At 38.9% G+C, this 18,990-nt stretch overlaps 1 protein-coding gene across 2 annotated transcripts in view; it reads left to right on the top strand.

The window, feature by feature from the left end:
• The first annotated feature begins 8,033 nt into the window (after window positions 1-8,033).
• The window catches only part of LOC145980984 (uncharacterized), a 78,265-nt gene continuing 67,308 nt past the window's right edge, over window positions 8,034-18,990 (top strand). For both annotated transcript variants that reach the window (XM_083114076.1, XM_083114074.1), the window contains exon 1: window positions 8,034-8,093. The gene's annotated coding sequence lies outside the window, so the exon portion shown is untranslated. The remainder of the gene's footprint in view (window positions 8,094-18,990) is intronic.

Below are 18,990 nucleotides of genomic sequence, written 5' to 3'. Positions count from 1 at the left end.
ACTTTTTCATTTTTTTTCTCAAAAATTATTTCCTGTAGCACAAATGGATGAACTTTTGCCTATTAATGACTAAAGTGAGGTATATTCCATTGAAATATTGAAAAAGGTCACGCACAAACCATTTTTAAATTTTATGTATGCCATTTTACCATTTCATAAAATTGTATTAACAATATTTATATATAATATAATTCAGCAAACGGAGTTGTGCAATAATTTATGCACCATAGAATTATATGAAATATTCCATAAAATCATAGAACGCTGTGCGCCGTCCGGCCGGACTGAGACGTCACGGTGACGTAATTACTCGGGAAGCTTCTGTACAGTACTAAAATTTTCTTCAGCTGTTTCGCAGTGTGGTATAAACTGCTATATAAGCAAGGTGTTCAAAGCGAGTAGTTGAGTTTTAATTATATTAATTTGGTGCCAACATTATTATTGCCTTATTATAACTATTGCGCAATGCGCAATTGCGCATTATCCAGAGTATATTATAAATAAATTCTTGTATTATTTGGTGAGCTACATTGAACTCTCTCGCTAATTATAATTGAGCATCTAATATATTATTAGTGTCTGTCTTTTTTATTTTCTATAATTGTTTTTTTGCTTGTTTTTAAATAAAATATATGGAAACTCAATAACAGTTTCTTTAATTTGTTACATATTTAATATTTACGTTAAGTCCTGTTCTATTTCAGTTGCTGAGTAGAAGACAACATGTTCAAGAAGAGCTCTTCTAACACGGAGAAGAACAAGGAAACCTGGACAAAGAACTTAGTCCAGTTTCAAGCGCCATCAAGAAGAGGCAACGTGGCAATTTATGAAGCACCCTTGAGTGAACGGAGTCGCATGCCCCTGAAAAGCCACGTCATTGGACGTTTCAAATTTCTTGAATCCACTGCCAAAGAACGGAGAGAGAGGATCGGTCTAATTTCTGTGGAGCTTAAAGCCCTATGGAGCAAAACGTTGAACTTCCCGCATGCATCTGATCAAGCCATTTGTGCAAAACTAGCAAACCTTCTGAAAGACTATGAGCGATGCAGAAAGAAACAAAACTTTCATTCATTGAATGAACTGTTTGACGTGACCAAGGTGAAAGGCGAATGGATGTGCAAAGAGGATGAAAACCTCTACAAACTGCAAATTGAGAGCAAGGGCCAGGTTGGTTATTCCAGTTGCAAACGTGCTAGTGCAAAGACCATCCACCCATCCAAGCGAAAGAAATCAATGGAAGCGACTGTGTCAACACTTACAAGCTCAGCGACACCTGATTGTTCCGACAGTTACACGGACTCATCCGACAACAGCAAAGACAGTCCTTGGGAGGATGAGAATGAAGCATCAACGAGCACAAGGAAGCATAACCCAACAGGCATTGCAAGACGCCTTGTTACAAGCTCAAAGCTGTCGTCTCACGGAGCAGCAAAGGTGTGCCGCCAGCTTTCTGGTGAGGGCATTGAAATCCCAACCCCATGTCAGTCAGCAATCCACAAGGCTATCTACGCGAGAGCTGCTCAGATGAAGAAGCACTTGGTGAGCACCCTTCTTCTGGAGAAGTGGAGCATACACTTTGACGGCAAACACATTGATGGCTTTGAATATCAGGCCGTGGTCCTCAAGAATGAAGCAAAAGAAATTAAGTTGTCTGTACTCAAATTGAAAGATGGGAAAGCTCAAACAATCGCAGAAGGACTCCAGGATGTGTTAGAGGAGTTCAACCTGTGGGGATCAATTGTGATGATTGTTGCCGACACAACAAGCGTGAATACCGGCAAGAAGACAGGCGTTGTTGTTCGGCTGCAGCAAATGTTCGAAGAGAAAGATCACCCCAAACCCAAGTTCATCAGTTGCCAGCACCATGTGCTGGATCGCGTTCTTCGCGTTGTCATGGACGATGAGCTCCATGGTTCGACTAAATCACCAAACATCGAGTACTTCTTTATGCAGGATTTGATGAGCAATTATGATAAATTGAAAGCAGCCTTCAGCAACGGTAAAACTAAGATTAAGGAAACAGGCGGCTGGAGAGACGACATGAAGTTTCTATACCACCTCACTCGTGTCTTCCGTCACTTCACTGACAGGAATGAGATCCCCTTCGTGAAGTTTCAACAGATCCCAAACATCAGCAATGCACGATGGAACTCTCGTGCCATTCTAGCCCTTCTTGCGTTTATTCTGATGCCTGAAACCCGGAACAGGCTGCGTAAAATTTGTTCATTCATTTCCTACTCATGGGCTGACCATTGGTTCAGCAGTCAATTGTTCCGCGCTGAAGATTTTGATGAACTATCTGCAGTTCTGAATGACTACCCAACAGGTCTCAAATGCTTGAAAACCCACTGGAAAACAGATGAATCTCCAATCAACATTGCCCGCAGCAACCAGTGCTGTGAGCGTGCGATCAAAGTTATGCAAGACTTGCACGACTCCTGCCGCAACAAGGACAACCTCCCACTGAGATTCATCCTGTCCAATGACATTATCGTGAATAATTGACTTCCTTGTGTGTTTGATGACCCTATATAATGTTGTATATATGTGACTCTAAACTTGTGTTCAATGTTATATCTGCTTACAGTGACTTCAAAAAATGGGCAAAAAAACTGATAAATATTTTTTTTTAAATCATTTTGTGCGTGAGGTTTTTTTATCTAATCACCTTGAAAGTAAGATTTTATCTAATCTTTAATGAAAGCTCATCAAATTATGATACAGGGAAATGAGGTTGTAAAAAAGTCATCACCCTAGTGCTCACCTCTCTTCTTCTCTTTTCTCCAACTGTTTTCTCTTTTACCTCACATTTTCGTGTTGTTGCTTAATTTCTGGAGGGCAGTGTATTTCATATTTGTAGTGGAAATATTCATTGAAAGGGTAGAAATCTATATGCTGAATATCTTCATTGATTGCTTTGGTTATTTTTACTTTGCTTTTCTGCCACTTTTGGCTAATTGCAAAGATGAGGATAATGAGTTTTGATATGATCGATATCAACACCGTGTTCCTCAGGAAAACATTAGAATCTCTGTGCTATCCCCTCTGCACTCTCCTGAACAGATGTTTCTCGGAAGGTGTCTTTCCTCACCCTTGGAAACAAGCCAACATCACACCTATTCACAAAAGTGGTAACAAGAATCTTGTTTCTTCTTACAGACCAATCTCCTTACTCTCTCCTCTGTCCATCATCTGTAAAAAAGTAATCAAAGGCAGACTGTGCAAATTTGTTTCACCATACTTAAGCTCAAATAAACATTGCTTTCTTCCTGGTAGCTCCTGTCTTACAAACCTGTCTGTTTTTCTCTCGCATGCTATGAAATGTATTTCAAATAATTCACAATTAGATGTAATATACCTTGATCTGGCCAAAGCCTTTGATACTGTTAATCACCGCCTTCTGATTCCCAAATTATGCAATAGATTCAATATTCATGGCAAATTTCTAACCCTTCTCACAGGTTACCTTAGCGATAGCCAACAGCGTGTCGTTCTTCCAGGGACTGTATCTAACTTTCTTCCTGTCCTCTCTGGAGTTCCACAGGGCAGTGTTCTAGGACCTCTCTCTTATTCATACTATTCGTCGACGACCTTGCCAACCATCTCACAGCTCCCTCTAGTAACTACCATCTTTTCGCAGATGACTGTAAAATTTTCAGAGAAATCTCCACTTCCGACGATACTCATCTTCTTCAGAATGACATAACAACATTTACTTCCTGGTGTCTGACATGGGGCCTTACGTTACATCCTGAAAAGTGTACTACTCTCACCATCTCTCTCAAGAAGAACCATTTAAAGTCATCTTATTCCGTCTCTGGCAATAACATCCAAGCAGTATCCTCTCACAAAGACCTAGGCATTGTTTTCGACCAAAAGCTCACATTTGAGGAACAAATTTTAGGCACCACTAAAAGGGCCATGCGTCTCTTAGGTATACTGTACCGTTTCACTGAAATTAGTGGCATCTCAGCCATCACCGTGTACTTCAAATCATTCATTTCCCCAATAATAAAATACTGCTCTCCCGTCTGGTCCATGGCATGTCCCACTCATCTCTCTAGAATCGATTCAGTCTTTCACTTCTTCCTAGCTATAGTTCGATACAAGGTTCCCTCATTATGCAATTTTTCATCTCTGCATCTCTTATCTTTTCTAAACTTACAAACTGCTTATCAGCTACGTTTGCAGAATGATTTCAGTTATTTAGCCAAAATTGTGAATGGCAAAATCCGCTGCAACACACTTCTTGAGGAATTTCACTTTAGAGTACCTATGCGCTCAACTCGCAATACAAGATTATTTTATACAGAAAAACCTAGACTTGAAATTCAAAAAAGATCTATCTTTTACAGACTTGCCACACAAGACAATGATCTATCATCAAGAATCGATATATTTTCCTCAAAATTTGCCTTTCGGTCATCTATTAGAAGAAATGTTTGTAAATAATATCAAATAGTGCCATCTTTTACTTATTTTTTGATAATTTGCTACTCACTTTTGTGTTATTTTGTTAAAGTAAAAAAGTGCTCCCCTGTGCATAGCACCACGCCATGAAGGCGTATAGGGGGTGTGGGGGTAACGCCCCACACTTTCTTGATCCGGTCGTGAGTGGGGGTGATGTGATCAGCATCATGCCCCTGACCCCCTTTACCCCCCAGGGTTTCCCCCAGGTACCCATGTTATTCGACGCTGTGTGGGCGCCGGGGCCGCTTCCATCGTTAGAAAAGTTCCCGGATTTGAACCGCCTGGGGATCAAACCCGGGACCTTTAGCATGGTAGTCAGACGCGTTACCGACAGAGCCACCGGTGTTATTTTGTTACTTTTATTATTTTTTAAATATGTTTTGCTTATTATTATTATTATTATTATCATCTTTGCATTTTCATTGTTGACAATTTCAGTGTAAAATGGCCAACTGTGCTGTATCTAAAATTTTCTCAATAAATACATAAGAAATTGATGAAGGCTTTTGATTTTTGTTATTTAGCATCGCTTCTCTGCAACTTTGGGCTAATTGTGACGATGAGGATGGGTGGTGGGTGATATGATGAAATTGATGAAAGGACATTCATAAAGAACATCCATACCCAGACTGGGAGTTGAACCTGGAACCTCTACTATTGTAGTATGCTGTGCTAACTACTCTGCCATGGAAATCGGCACTGGATATATTCATTTTGGATATTTTTATACATCTTTGGATATCTTCATATTTTAATCTGAGTATCTGACATTTGGATTCACATACGGCAACTGCGGATTCTCCATCAATGAAATTATCCGAGTATCTAACTGGATATATTCCTTCCAAATCTTTAGATGGGATATTTAGTTATTCGTCAAACAATGTATCCACATAATCGTTGACCAGATTATATTGTTATATATTGCCTTGTTTGTTATCTGGATGTCAGAATTATTCAGATACTAATGAAATAAATTACGCTGTTATCAGTGGCGTAGCATAGTTCTCTGTCCTCCCCCTCCCCCCCCCTGCAAGAAAAATATTGGGGCTCCCTTAGAGAATAGAAAATTATCGAGATGATGCAAGAGTAGGACAGACGTGCAATAGTTAGCTATATTCTCTTCCCCAGTTGTAAAAGAAATTATCCTTTATTCCAAATACTCTGCCTTCTCATTTTTTGTCATCGACTTAGTATATATCTGTGTGGTAGCTTCTCGAAACTAAATCAGGATGGTCTGATCTCTGATAAATAATGGGAAGAAGAAATATTTTCTTTCTTCAAGGCAGTGCCACAGCCAGGAATTTAATTTACGAGGAGGGTGAAGGTTTCACGCAGTCAGATATTTTGTTCATGATCTTTTGTAATTTTTGCTCGAAACATTTTTTTAAATTAGGTTATATATAATACATAGATATTTAAAAAAATATACTGTTTGTGAAAGTTATTTGACAGATAATAAATACTACTTTTTTGGACTTTGAGATGGAAGCACTTTGCCCCAAAACTCATTCCCTGGCTGTGCCAGGCCAAGATTCAATGTAAGCCGCTCACATTAGGCTTCTAATACTAATAGTGAGTAGTATACTCAAGCACACTTATCATTTCAGTTATGGGGTTTGAACTGGACCTCTACAGGCCCGTAGCCAGGCAGGAGCCAGGGGGGGCTCAGCCCCCTCAGGAACTGCCATCAGCCCCCCTTTACATTAGGTAAACTATTTTGCATAATTTGTTTGCAGTGAAGAGTGAAAATGTAGACAACTCACAACTTTAAGGATAAATCCACAGAATATGAGCAGTAATCTATTACATTTTTTCATTTTGTTTATGAGCAGAAGTAGCTGCAAGTATTTAGAATATTCTCTAGACTTCAGAAAGTTCTCTCATAGAGGAGCTTCTTTATCTGTACCTTCACTGTACCTGTTGCAACCTCCTGTTTAGACAGGAATCTGTGACTTTGATGTCATCATGCAAGTTCCCTCTGCATCTGCGTCAAAGGTCAACAACAGCTTCCAAGTTTTGGGAAGGAAGGGGAGTTGCTTCGGCCGGGGGTGGAATATACTGTAGGCACTATGATTAAATATTGTGCGTTTTTTGTGTGTGATATACATATCTGTATCATCTAAAATAATATGGGCCGTATAAGGGATAATTTCAGTATCAGTCAATTAACACTTCGAGATGTTTTAAAAGATGTAGAAAAATGTAGTATTTGTGTAGTATATGATATTTATAAATGAATGAGCGCCACCCCCCACACACATAATTTACCTTCATTTAATATTTTTTTTAAAAAATGGACTTGGTTTAAGAAAGGCCCCCTGATAACCCGTGAGCCTCCGCCCCCCGGATATCAATTCTAGCTACGGGCCTGGACTTCTATATTGTCGGTAATGACTTAACATCATAAGGCTACGAAGAAATAGTAACAGCTCCAGTCTTGAGAGAGAGAGAAATATATAATATAGCAGCGATCCTCCCAAAAGGTTAGGGTTAAAGGTTATAATTTTAACGATGTCATTTAATTTTGATAGAACACTGATATTATTTCCTATTTTCATGGAAGGTAATGGTAAGGTAAAGTTCCCCATGCATGTAGCACAGTGCCAAGATGCATATTTATGGGTATGTGGGGGTAGAGCCCCCACAAATTATCGAGTTCGGCCGTTTTGGAGGTGATGTGATCACACCACCCTCCGTTACTCGGCCCCTCTCTGGCTGAGACAATACGCCACTGCTTATTATCGCAGGTCGTCACAAAATATGTTACTGGGAACCAGATTTCTGTTTCGTAAATCCATTTTTAATAAGCGACACTGTTGAATTTCTGGGATTGTATAAAATTTCAGGGGTACAGAGAAAGAACATGGCGGGGGCCTTACACGTCGGAGCCCCCCGCATTGCGGAGGTTGTGCATATGTTTACTATTTTGTAAAAAATTGCAAATTAATTCCTGTTTATGATTTATTTATTTATTTATTCTTACGAGGTTATAATCTTTTATCTATGTCGAGGTATATGCTTTATAGTATTATGGTATTTATTTTTTCACCAGCAGACCCTCTAGCCTTTACTTTTATTTTTGAAAGAACCACAAAAAAAAAGCCACGTTACGGGCATTTTTTTACCAATGCAATAAATTCCATTAGCGTATGTAATCGAAGCTAAAGATTTTTTTTTGTTTGTTTTGGCTTCAGGCGTGACAATGCATATTTCCTTCCTTAGATGTCTTGTAGAATAAAATTTGGAACATTTTCACAAGGCCAGTGCTATTTGTTATTTGTATTTGTAAAACAGACAATCCAGCGTAACACTTGGCAACGTTGGACAATTTTCGTTCTGTGGTTTATAACACCCGAATGTATACATACCATTAGTTATAATATTAGAAATATATCCTTTTTGGTAAGCTATAATTATGTGTTACATACACATTTCAATTTTTACATGGGTCTTGTGTTAATATTGCTGTTAATTGTCACACAGTTTGTATATTTGTACCAATAGCTGAACCAGCTGAGGTTTGCTTTCGTTCGTGTTTCATTTGTATTTCGCCTTTTAGTAAAAATTGTAAACTGAGTTGCAGCGTGGACTGCGAAGTTCATCTGTTTGGATATAATAGTGTAAGTATAAATTTTATTATTCTCATGAACTTACTAACATATGCGTGCTGTAACATTACATAATGATACGCGACTGTCTTGTGAAGCTCGTCGCAATATTTGAGATGTCAACAGGAGATAATAATTATGTTTTCGGCTTATAAACACAATCCTACAAAATCACTGGGTCATGCAGCTTGTGTTTTCCCATATCCGTCTTGGGACGCGTAATGGCCGAAACTTGACCTAGATTATTGATACGTATTTGTAAGCAGAGTGCGAATTTCATGCTATACAGTAGTAGGTATTATGTGTTGAGTTATATGATTGTGCCTGAGATATGGGGAATGGATAATTGTTCTGTTACGTGATCGTGGCAAATCTAATTTTGGCTCGTGCTTCTACCTTTAGAAAGTTCAATTACTCTCTTTATTAGCCGGTTTAGGGGATACATGTTAATGAAATTAGGCTATTTCAGGTTGTTTCTTAAATTTATGAGCAGTTCACTTGCATAAAATAGCTCGATATTGTTTAGAAGTAACATGGACTTCCAAGGCTCATGGACGATGGTGGCTTGGGCATATGGTTTATCGGTTGCGTAACTTTTATCATACACTTTGCGTGAACTTTTCGGATAATTATGTGGCTCGTAATAAATTCCCTAGTTCCTCTATATTTGGTTTCTCGACGTCTTATAACAATGTTGAATGCCAACATACAATGTGTAGTTATTGTCGAAGTAGTTTTCCACTATTGTTGCTTAAAATAACAATGAATGAATTCTAATTCTAAAGCACAGCTTGAGTGGAGTATTACAGTATATACAATCATATTAAGAAAGTTATTTACGCAGTATTTTATTTATTTATTTAATTAGTTTTCAAACCTAAGTATTTGTGATGAAACAGTTTACGTTAGATGTGTACATTTTGCCATCTTGTTTTCCCTTCCGGAAAATATGAAAAATGTCCCATTTTGTTATTTTAAAAATCTTTTCACCTTACGCTATGAGATGCAACCAACTAAATAGCTGCTGAGTCTTCCGCCAAAATCCACCCCTCTGCATTCCAAAAGACGATGTCCACAGCCATAGGAGTTGATGGCACCCTTTTATAATTTTTTGTGATATTCTTTTTGCATTTCATTACTGTGGGTTGGTAGTCATTTCTCTTGATTGCATTTATAAGATCCATCAAATCTCACCTCATCCCACAAATTTTGAAAGTCAAATGCAAGAAACACACATCATTACAACTCAGCTGAAACCAGCAGTATATGAACCTGCTTGTGTAACAATGCCCACAATTCAGTAAGTCACAGAAAGTAGGTGGTGAACATTGAAACTGAAACACCTGGAACACAGTCACTATCCTTTATTAGTATGGTGTTGGGCTGATAGGTGGCCAGTACAGCAGCAACATGTCTGGGAAAGACCGATAGAGGTCCCTCACAGTTGTGAGAGGTATTTGCAACCATTCCTCCTAAAGCACACCGATGAGTTCACGACATGGTGGAGGAAAACGTCTTTGCTCGCGATCCTCCAAAAGACCCCATAACGGTTTAATAATGTTCAGGTCTGTCAACTGGGTGGGTCATGGCAGATGTCCAACCTCACATTGATGCTCATTGAACCACTCTGTGATCTGTTCTATCGGTGTGTTATCATCCTGGAACACTGCATCACAATATTTGCACCGTAGGGTGCAGATGGTCCTCCAGAATGGCCCTAAAGTCCTTGGCATGTCTCTCTAGAACGATCAGTGGTCCCACAGACTGCCACGATTTTGCACCCCACACCATCATGGATCCACCTCCATGTTCCACTCTGGGCACTAAGTGTGGTTGGCATGCTTCGGATCTACTTCTCCACACGTAAACTCTTCCAGATGTAGACTCATCTGAGAACACAACATGTTTCAGGTCATGATTTGTGCTGCTGGCACCAGTCAACCTGCTTTTTGTTGGCATTGGTGCTAGTGACCAAGGGTTTCGGTACAGCAACCCTGCCATGGATGTTGGCCTATGAAGTTATGAACTGATGGTCTTGGTAGAAACAGGTTCAGTCAAATGTGTATTCAATTCTGTTGACACTGCAGCGGTGGTTTATGCTTTTTGGACACAATCTCCTCCAATACCCTGACGTCCCTGTTAGACAGCTTCCAGTTCCCCCAACAGTTACTCCTCGTGGATGTGGTTCTTCCTTTATTCCGGTATGCTGCCATGACCCTTGATACCCTACAAATATTTGCAGTCTCCATTACTGATTCACCGGTGAGACAAGCACCAACAATTTGCCCTCTTTGGGACTCTGATATGTCCCCCATTCAGCTGTGCGAAACCGAATATTCGACCTGCAGTCCAGTTACTACTGTACCAATATGACTGGCAGGCATGCACCTACCTGCTCGAATGCCTGCTACGCTGTGCATGACCAGCATATGGTGCAGAGGAGCCCTCCAGCAGTGTGTTCTATAATCACCGGTGTTTCAGGTTCAATGTCCACCACCTGTACATATATACCTTGGTGATGTGTAGAGTATGTGCAACAGAAGCCCACACAGTTAATGTCCTGATAATTCAACACCAGTCTCAATGGGTGAAACTGTGTGCAAAATGTCTGTGAAATGACATTTGGCAAATGTATGAGTTTTGCTGAACTTTAATCGTCATTTATGTTAACATCTGGCTGTAATTATTTTGCATTTTGAGGCAGCCCCATCATTGTTCTGCAAGAAACTAACAATTTAAATGTTCTGCTTTCAAGTGGGATTGTTGTCTCCATTTTCTAAATTCTGGCCCACTGTGCATTGCTAGCGTCCATGTACCCTGAAGTCTCTGGTGAATATCTTCAGCAAGTCTTTCATATTTGATGAGAAATTCAATAACAACCCTCTGATGAAACAAAGTAGTATTTTCTGTCATTTTGTTAGGAGTAATACTGGTCACATGGTGCACGCTACTGTTGTATTACTTCACTCAAAATATATGCAACATATGGTGCCACCTACCACACAGTGCTCATTCTTCAGTGGTTACAGATTTACCCCCCCCCCCCCCCCCCGAAAATGCTAATAACTGGTGGTATGAACCTCGTAATTCTGTACTGACTACCTGTTGATGCATAGATACATTAATGATACCCAACTCACTAGCTGCTAATCTTGTGATCCTTCCAGATTATTGACTAACCGGCACTATTGTTGGCAAATTGAATTATAAAACAATTGATAAAAGTCTGTATTTCAAATAATAAGGGAAACTGAAAGTTGCAGAAAAACACCAAAGCTGCTGACCATGGCAGTCTTTATTTACGTAAACAACACTACACCATACAAGTGATGTTTCTACCCTATTTCAGGGTTGGTTTCAGACTAAGAAACAGGGTGGAAGCAACTTGTGTAGTGTTTTTAGGAAATTAAAGACTGCCTTGGTTAGCATCTTTAGTGTTTTTCTAAAATGGAAACAAGGGTTAATTGCATTACCATTGAATGTAGTAGCATTTATGGAACCAGCGGTTCAATGTGGATGAAACTTGCAGCATTTGAAAAACAATTTTCGCTCTCTGTTGCATGTAATGATAACTTTTCAATTCAAATGGAATGAAATTGGACTCAATAATTATGCCAATTAAACAAGGCTTAATAGTATTGTTTGAATTTAATTGTTGTTTTAAGTTCTACAGTTCAAAGTTGGATCCGAATCACTGTGCCATGTGCTGCAACCAAATATTGAACCCAGAACCCATTGATTATCACCCCGTTGTCTTACAGATCTTGCATGTTTAGCATTTGGTAGCCAGATGTAGACGTCACGTCTTGGAGAGTAAGATTCAGATGGCTTAAAGTTATCTTGCAACCAGAGCAAGTCAAGGAAAATATGTCTCGTTTCGTCTGCACAAGATCTTGCAAGATGGCGGCATCCGTGGATATTTATGCAGTTTCGGATAAAGTTATTGTGGGGATGACTGCAATTATACTTGGCACAGTCGGACAACATTATTTGTGTTCAAGATAAATAAATTATACTTTGAAAATGTTTAAATGTTGGTTTGAAATGTAAGAAGAGAGTAGTTCATTTTTTTAAAATCAAGACCACATGGTCATGCATTCAATATTTCTTCTGCTTCAAAGAACGAAGAGCATACGTTCGGTTTGTACAATGTAATCTGCAATAATGAATGCTAAATATATATTTCGGGGCTGGTGACTGACCGTACCCCCTCGAAAATTACAACTTTCTTTTTTCAATGTGCAGATTTTGATGTTTTAAGATACTGGAAAGTAATTTTTAGATGCGGAAACTGCAAATAAGCGAGATATTTACCCTCGAAATGTGACAACGGCACGTCGGATTCCTCGCTACTCTCACCACTTTAGCAATTTATTTGAAGAAATTTTCATCATACACGCAAGAAATCATCGAAACATGTACAACAATAACGCATAATTACTATCATCATGACCTAATTCTTCAAGATAAATGATATACATACCTTGAAAGCATACTGTTCCAAATCCGTTGTTGCAGTGTGTGAAGTGGCAGACGACTCACCACAAGCACGTGCCCTGTACATAACGCATCTCACTTATCGCAAAACACTTGAGCAACCTTGTGTTTTGATGTCAGCTAAGAATGCTTTTTAATTTTAGGCTTAATGCCTTGCATTTATGCTAATGTTACCTAACCTGGTAGGCATTCCTCATCTGACATCTGAACCCATCGGAACACGAAGGTGTCTGCCTCTCATACAATGAGCAAGATTAACAACAACAAACGTTCATATGAATTATAATCTTCCTAACTCACTAAAAAGTTTCAAGTTTTTTTGGGGGGTTACGGAGGGTCACCATCACCTCCTCCCCCCCTTATATTTCTCAGGAGACCCAATACTGTAACATTTTTTTCTAATTTCATAATAACATTTGGGTTGAACTCTGAATATTATAAAGCTGAATATGAAAATGAAATCAAAATTACTTTTAATTACTTAAATTCAATAAATAGGGCTGAGCCGATACTACTTTGAACCAATACTGATACTTGTAAAATATTTGATTTTTAAATAATAAAGGCTAGTTACCAAGTCATACGAACTCATCACATCACATTCCTTTAATGACGTTAAATAACTTCCAAATTATTCTCATGGATCATTATAATACTTTGAGCCACGGTGGTCTAGTCGCTTGGGTGTCTGACTGCCACGTAGGAGACCTGGGTTCGATTCCTCCTGGGGATGATCTAAGGTCACAGTTTACTGTATTAAATAAAATGGCTATTGATATTTGCTGTTTTTGAAAATACGGGAGATTTTTAAGATTTCCTTGCTTAATTATTACGATATCCCCAGCGTTCAAAGATTGAAAATATTAAGATGCTTAAGAATAGAGATATAATAGCACGTATTCATTATCTAGCTTATGTGTAGTTAAGACCACTAAAGTTTGTGTAAAATTTCCTGGCAAGGAAATTAATGTCAAAAAAGTAAGAGATTGAATATTCATTGAATAACAAAAAAATGATGTTACGTCCATTTGATGAAAAGTAAAGTTCGTGATTAATATTTTATATTTATTATAATAAGTAGTGTTGTACATAAATCTTTAAGAGAGGCCTCTGCGATAACGTAATGGTAGCGTCATCACCTTGTAATCAAGGTATCTTGGGTTTCATACGTGCAGGCATATAGTGGTTGACATTCCACAGTAAACTGTGGCCCAGTCCAATCTGTGCATAAATTGGACTTGTAACAAAACTCAAATTCAATCTTCTTTAGTAATGTCATTGTAAGTTATATGGTCCTAATCTAATCTTGGCGGAAATAAATAACCCTCATTGGCCAATACCAGCTGTCACACAAAAGACTGATGTAGAAGGGAAGAGGACTGAAGGTAAATAAAACAAAGCTAATAATTACACAGCGACCTTCATCCCTCTTTAGCAAGAACTCTGCAACCACGTGACCCAGCATTAGCGCGGCGTGTGGTTTAAGAACATCCACATATCTTACCCCCATTCAAGCAAAAATGGCAATGAATGGTTTATTTTATTTCCACAGCGTTAACTAAGCAGTTATATGCCTTCATGGTCACATTTGGGTTCAGCTTTCACTTACCCATAGCTTTGATCTTGCCATCTGCTTCCCAGGACTGGTTGATGGTCCAGTATTTCTAGGAAAATCTATGGAACTTCTTTGACCCATCTATCAATGTCACAGGGAAGGGTGAACGAATATTTAAAAAGGACAAATGTTGAGACGAGCCGTTGCTCTTGCCCACCTGCTCTTCTAGCCACTGAAAAATCTTTGGTATCTGTGGAAAAAATTAAACTGATACATATTGATACCGCTGGTATCAGCTCAGCCCTAAATTAAATGTGTAACCAAAGAAGATATACTAAATTTATTATCTTTCCGTGAATAGTAGGTACTTTATTTGTTCCGAAATATATTTGTCTGTAGTTTTCTTTGCATCTTGTATGTTAGTTGTTGCATTGTTGACTAGTTTCATCTGCAGACCACATGTGACCTGTCATATTGGTTGGAGTTTCAGCTAAGACAATGTAAAGTTTGAAATTAGTAGTGACATGATTTCTCTCAGATGTATCTAGCAATTGTCTGGCTCTCTGAAAGCGGCATCAAGAGGCCCTTAATAGTATAGTGTGCATTGGCCCAACCAAAGATGAAGACTACAGTAACAGGGGCCTCTCTGTTAATTATTGTTTCTCCAGACTTCTGCCTGTCTTACATGGCAGTGGATTTTTTGGGGTGTAGGAACAAGTTCATCTGAGGGAGGTTTGAAAAATGCATTCCATTAGTGTCACATGTATCGCATGTACTGTCCATTGCATTTAGAATGTTAACTGCAGGCTCATGCACAAGGTAGAGCAAGGTGCATTTGCCCCCCTTGAACTATAAAATATTCAAATGTGAACTTATGAAAATAACAAAATAATTGCTATTTTGTCCCCCCCCCCTTTCCTGTTGCCATGTGGATTGAGAATGATGATATGTGCTGCTTAAGGTCTGAAATTATGCTATATGCTTCTAAATGAAGTTAGGATTTATGATATATTTTTTTTCAGATAACTTGAATTATGCATTTACTTTTTGGGTTCTGAACTTGCATTACTTATTATTCACAGATAATATTGTAAATTTTCCCACAGAATTGTTTACAATGGCTCAACAAACAAAATGCATTCAGCATAGAACTTAAAAAGGTTTGAGAAAATTGTTTACCTTGTTTACCCCCAACTTTCTACCAATTTCCTGCCATATAATTTCCTCACAAACTGGATCGGGCAGGGTAAAGAAAAGATAAAGTATGGATCGTGGCATACTTGTAAAGAGCTTGTTGCCGTACTTCCTTTTGTTTGAAACATTTGGCTGGTGAAGTAAAAATAATATTTGGACATAATTTTATTTTTATTTCCTGAAATCATATTCCTTTGAATTAGATTTCCCTGTCCAGGGATTCGCATTTGCAGAATGTGCTAGATTTTACCATTATCCCAAATGCAGGGTTCCAGGGTCAAACAGGTCAAACTGTGCTAGGTTTAGTACCATTTTTCTCAGGTTACCATCACTGATTGAGGAAACTCGTGCTGGTTCCTCGGCACCATCCACCTTCCCTACTCTGTCCCTTCTATTCCTCACCCATTGGGCTGTAGTGTGATCAGCTAGGTTCCTTAGCTAAGCGGCAGTAAAGCGTGTGTGTCCCATCATCTTTGGGCTGTGGCTGGAGCAAGCAACAGCAGTCAATTCATGACAGTAGCTAACCTAGTTAATTGTACATACATTGTGCACATTATTTTATAACTTGCATTCAACTCCTAAAAAGTAAAGAACTGGAAGTTGTAATGATGCGATCAATACTTGATCCTTTTTATTTTATATGTTCATTAATTAATTTAATTGGGTCGGTCGGTTTTTAGTTTCATGTGTTTTGGTAATGTTAGTATGCAACTCTTCTGTATGTCTATGTATTCCTGTATGTTTGGATTCTTGGCCGTTGGGGTAGGTAGGTGTGTCGTTGGACAGCCGACCAGCGGAAAGTTTCCAGTAACAGGTTAGGTCATTAGCGGGGCCTATAAATAGGAAGGGAATGGAGCAGTGGCTCTGAGATGTTTGGCTGAGTACAGCGATGTAAGAGGTATCTTCTTCTCTAAGGGGAGCAGCTGGGCTTGGTTACTATGTGAACCAACGGAGATGTTAACTTTCTTTCTTCTAATACACGCACTTGCTCTTTGTACATTTCATGTGGGAAACTGGGTACACATACCTTCAGCCACCTTTTTTGGTATTGAAGGGTTATTTTTTTTACTTGTGAAGCCAGTGGCTACAGGAGTCTACACACTCTCTTCGGGAAGTGGGGACAGGTCACACTGAAATGTGGATTTTGTGAATAACGGACAAGATTTAACTTATGTAAATAAGATAATATGAATAAACTTGCATATATCAAAAGGGAAATGGGAGTTATATTATGATTTGAAGAAATACCTGTCTATTGCCAATAGTTATATCCACAGAACTTCAGATATTGCATGTATTGAATCTAGGGACAAGGTTTTAAAATGTATAGGTGTGTATGTTGAAGGCGCAAGCTGTGAATTGCTTAAAAAACACAAACTATACCTCTACAAAGTAAGTAAAAATGAACTGTAGGATGTTCCTCACTTTCTACATGGAGGAATCACCCCTGTTATATTGGCCAGTAGCATAAGCATTTGTTAGAAAGTTGAAGTAATCGTTATATGTCAGTGAGTAAGTGCTGTCAACAGAATGTATTAGGAGCCTTTAAAAATGCAGGCTCAATCAGGTACCTCCATGGTAGAGTGGTTAGCACAGCATGCTTTGACGTCAGGGGTCCTGAATTTGAATCCCATCCTACGCATGGATGCTCCTTGTGAGTGTCCCTTCATCACTTATCGTCGCACTTAGCCAAAGTGGCAGAAAGTGATGGTAAATAACAAAAATTAAATTAGATAGTTATGGTAAGAGGCTTGGCCTCATATAATGTGATGGATGCAAATATAGCTTATGGGCTGATGCACACCAAATGTTAATTTCAATCAATCAATCCATCTTCAGGTTAGTGTAGGTATTTTGGGTTGGCCATGGCTACATCATGTCAAAATTATCCACTGCTATACTTATCGCAGACCCAACTGGCAACTTGCCTACTTTTTGCTTCATAGCTCTATCTGTCCACGAATCATCTTTGGGAGTGAGCCTCGATGAGTGTCAACAACCTCAGTTGCGAAGAAAAAGCTGAAGGGGTAACATCGCTGTCAAGCATACGTTCGTTTTTGTCAGTTGTTTTAATTAGCTTGTTGGTACAGTGTTTGGCTGTTTTCTATACTATTTTTTCTGTGCTTTGTGTACTATTGTACAAATTTTGACCAGTGATGGTGCTGATCAACTCCCCCCCTCCATTTTACAGTACGTTTGGCAACATCTGGTGTATCCAACGCTCGCTCATTTGTTTCGTCCCGCCAGTAACGTTCGGGTGCTTTTTGACACTAAAATGCCCGATGCCAGTCAACGAGAATTCAACTGCTCGCTGTTTTTCTCCCAATTCTTCTCCTCCTGCTTACATGCAAGTGTTGGACCCTTAAGGCTTGACTATACCTGTGGCTGATATCAGCGAAGCCATTTTTGAAATTTCCATTTTTTTTTTTTCGAAAAACTACTTTGATATTCCAAAACTGAAAATTATATCTGCTTAGAGCATCACGTGAATTTCTGTGTGGTTTGCTTTTCCTATTGTCCAGATATTTTCACTAGTTTAATAGGCTTACATAGCCATGAATTCTTTGGATTTTTTTAAAAGCAAGGTTGCAAGCAATGTTGGTAGTACAGGCAATTTGTTCCATTCCCTTATTCCTGCGACAATGAAAGTTTAATTGTAAGTTTAGGTTTTGTGCATTGGCATTTCTAGTCTGTTTTTGTTGTAAGAGTTGTATTTGGCTGGTGAATGATAGAACAGATCTTGTCAAGTTAGTGGTTTGGAGTATCAACTATTTTGCACAATAGTGTGATTAGGTTTCCTTCTATTGATGATGTCTAGCCAAGACATTTGCTTTAAATATGGAGATATGTGCTCACTTGGTGTGGCTCCTCGAAACTTCCTTAGAATGATTCGTCATCTTCTTTCACTGTAGATGTTGACGATCACCTATCTAGAATATTCACTTTATGAACAATTGCAGTAAAAAAATACAAGCTCAGGCAGTCATTGTGGGTTAAGGGCGTGAGGAATATGGAATCTGAGGGCACTGTTACCAACTTATCTCTTTTGGAGCCAGATCTGGCTCTTTCGTGCACTTGTCTGTGAACTGGGGCACCCACCCACATAAACAAACTTTTACCATGAGTATAGATTTTGCACGTGACATGATATTGCTATATTGGCCACTCCTCTTACCTCCCCAGCAGCTTTTTTATAGCACCATGGCTGAGGTGAAGGTGACAATATTGTTATCTGGGAATCCTTTATTTTTGATTTCATACGACCATCGGTGGATTATTGAGGTGGGTGATGCAGCGAGATTTAAATGGAGAAAATTAAATTTGTCATCATTTTAAAGTTAACTGTAATAGCAGCACCTGCACCCCCTTGACAACTAATATTACTCTAGGAGGCACTTTATCTAGCTTTCGTAAATCTAGCTCCTTGGAAGTCAACTTTAACTTGATTTAAGGGAAATTTAGTTGTTTTATGAGGTCAGGTTTGGCAACACTGCCCAGATGGCCGTAGGAGGCAATGAGAACTACATTGCACATATGGGAACACTTTTTCTCTCTGGAATACCAAACATCCAATGGCATAGAAAAGTACATGGACGGAAAGAGACCATGTTGGGCAATTTTTTGGTAGGAAAAGTCAAAACTCCCATTTGATTAGCTATAACT

Source organism: Lepisma saccharinum, chromosome 28 (genome assembly GCF_977018435.1).
Source record: "Lepisma saccharinum chromosome 28, izLepSacc3.1, whole genome shotgun sequence".
Lineage (NCBI taxonomy): Eukaryota > Metazoa > Arthropoda > Insecta > Zygentoma > Lepismatidae > Lepisma > Lepisma saccharinum.
Note: the sequence above shows the minus strand (reverse complement) of the source record. Positions and strands in the feature narration are given on the sequence as shown.